Here is a 2,607-nt window from a genome sequence, read left to right as displayed (position 1 = left end):
CCCAGCCCCAGCCGCCCGCTGGTGGACACGCTTCTCGCTTGGCTTCTGCTGCCACCGGGTGGACTTTGGGCCTACCACAAGCCAAAGCAGAGCTTTGCCACTGCACCCGTGCTCCTCCCGACCCTGAGCTGCTCCGGATCACACGCGGTTCCTGGTGGGTGCGACCAATAAAAGCAGTGGTTGGGCGCAGAGCCTGCGGCACCCTGGAGATGGGTGCTCCTCACTGCCTGCAGAGCACCGAAACCCACCGGGAAAGAAAGGCTGGGTGTTGTGAACAAACGTCTTGGAGAAGTGGTGTCTGTGAGGGCGAGTGTGCAGAAATGCCCCGAGGTAGTAGGAAGTGAGCAGAGGAGGAGGAGTGTGTCGGGCCTGAGTGGCCGGGTGTTGGTACTGGGCAGGCTGAAGGGGTGGCTTCTGTGAGAAGCTGCTGGAGGCCCTCCCCATGTCCGATGGAGCCGTGTAACAGACGGCAGGTGCAACCTGCTTCAGCCAGACTGGCTGAGCAGAGCTTCCGTTGTCTGTGGGACCCAGCAGACACTGTTTCATCCATGAAAGATGCAGGAGGGATAGGGAAATGCTATGGAGGCCGTGAGGGCCAGCCGAAAGGAGGTGGAAGTCTGGACTAACAGGAGGCCGTGACCCCAGACTTTGTTCAGTCTGAGCACAGGTCTTCTCGTTTCCCGAGTGCCTTAGAAGTCCTGAGGAATTCATACTCTCATGCCATAGGAAAAGCACATTGCTCCTGGTTTTGCTGATGGGAGAGACCTTAAAATCCAGATTGTCGTATGTTTTGGAGCGGCTGCAGGGAAGTACACTGAGCGTAACGAGCTCACGAGCCGTCAGCCACGATGCCCTCCGTCTGGAGGGACTCTGAGCTGGCTCTCCTGCCTCCGGCGCAGCTCCTGGCCCTTTGCATGGGGTCAGGGCACGCCGAGAGGAGCCAGGGCTGCGCTCAGCAGTGGCCTCTGTGGGGCTGCGTGGCCCAGCCCCTGTCATGGCAGCACATCCCTGTGTTGCAGAGCTTCGTAGCTGGATTCAGTGATGTTGTGGCATTCAGAAACCAGGTTCGCAGGCTCGGTGTGAGGTGATTGCCGGGTTTTGAGGAGCTTCAGGAGGAACACACAACCGTAGCAGTTCATGGCTCCTGGAGAGGAGACAGGCCTGGCTGGAGCTGGCTCTGACGTGGCTTGGGATAACGATAGCCGAGGCCTTAACACCGTGCCGGGGGTGTGAACCCTCTACCTGGGTGCAGCAAGAAATTGAGCTTTCAGGTTCCTAACCGCTCTGATAATGACTGGAAACGAGCAACGTGTTGTTAAGGAGATAGTCTGGGGTTTGAGGTGACTGGTACCCTTCTGCTTGCCTAGAGCCCGAAGAGGAAAGCCTGCCTGGGCAGGTGATGCGGAGCAGCTTGAGCTTGTCTTAATGGCAGATGCCCTAAAAGGCAGAAAGAGCGGTCGGTCCCGTGGCGTAGCCTAAACCGGAGGACGGCTTTGCCTCTGCAGCATCCCTGGAATCAAAGCTCAGTGCAGAGGGCTCACGGGCTGCTCCCAAGAGGCTCTGTTGGGTTGAGAGCGTGTGCTCGTGTGTGTGCGCCTGCTTTCCCCCCGCAGCCTGCCCCGAGAGGGTCAGCAGGAGGTCGGTACGCAGCACGTGGGGGTGATGCTGCACCCTGCCAGGCGAGCAGGGACACGGGGGTCACACGTGGCATCCCCACGGCTCTTAGAAGTGCAGGCTGGGGGGGACGGGGATGAGACGAAAAGTCTCTCCTCAAGTAAATGCCTGTTTCTGAGAATGCCAAGTGCACACTAACATGAAACTGGACTGGGCTGCGGGAAATTTGGCTGAGGGAGCTGGGGGGGTTCAGCCTGGAGAAGAGGAGGCTCAGGGCAGACCTTATTGCTCCCTACAGCTCCCTGAAAGGAGGGTGCAGAGAGGGGGGTCGGTCTCTTCTCCCAAGGGACAAGTGATGGGACAAGAGGAAACGGCCTCAAGCTGTGCCAGGGGAGGGGTAGGTGGGATATCAGGGACAATGTCTTCCCGGAAAGGGCTGTCAGGATTGGAAGGGGCTGCCCAGGGAGGGGGGAGTCCCCATCCCGGGAGGGGTTTCAGAGCCGTGTGGACGAGGGGCTGAGGGACAGGGGTCAGTGGTGGGCTGGGCAGTGCTGGGGTGGGGTCGGGTGGTCTTCCAACTGAGTGGAAGAATTAATTAGTGTCCCACTTTGTGGCACATTAAGGTTGCTGAAATACTCCAGCGTGAACCAAAGCCCCAAACCCTCTGATCTAGGTGCCAGCCCTAACCCGGGACACGCAGTGTAGCTGAGCAGGATGTGGTGGGATCAGGTCGGGTATTTGTACAGGGCAGACGCTTCAGTCTTTCAAAGAAGGTGATAGTTTAAGTGTTCTGGTAAGGAAATCCCTGGCACCTTGGGAGACAGACGCGACCAGGGCGTTGGGCTCTAAGGGCTGTGTGCTGTAGGTGTATGGATAGCACAGCGTCCTGTGCTGATGGATCCCAGAGCGGAATGGAGCCTCATGCACCCCGAGGAGCGGTGGGGCAGAGTTGGGGCAGCTGTGCCCTCGCCAGAAACCCTGCCCTGGCACCCT

At 59.1% G+C, this 2,607-nt stretch overlaps 1 protein-coding gene across 1 annotated transcript in view; it reads left to right on the top strand.

The window, feature by feature from the left end:
• Positions 1-2,607, top strand: part of LOC104515449 (ribonucleoprotein PTB-binding 2-like) — a gene marked incomplete at its 5' end in the record, with an annotated part of 12,378 nt that overhangs the window by 9,061 nt on the left and 710 nt on the right. The window lies entirely within an intron of this gene.

Source organism: Eurypyga helias, unplaced genomic scaffold (assembly GCF_000690775.1).
Source record: "Eurypyga helias isolate BGI_N326 unplaced genomic scaffold, ASM69077v1 scaffold34229, whole genome shotgun sequence".
Taxonomy (NCBI): domain Eukaryota; kingdom Metazoa; phylum Chordata; class Aves; order Eurypygiformes; family Eurypygidae; genus Eurypyga; species Eurypyga helias.
Note: the sequence above shows the minus strand (reverse complement) of the source record. Positions and strands in the feature narration are given on the sequence as shown.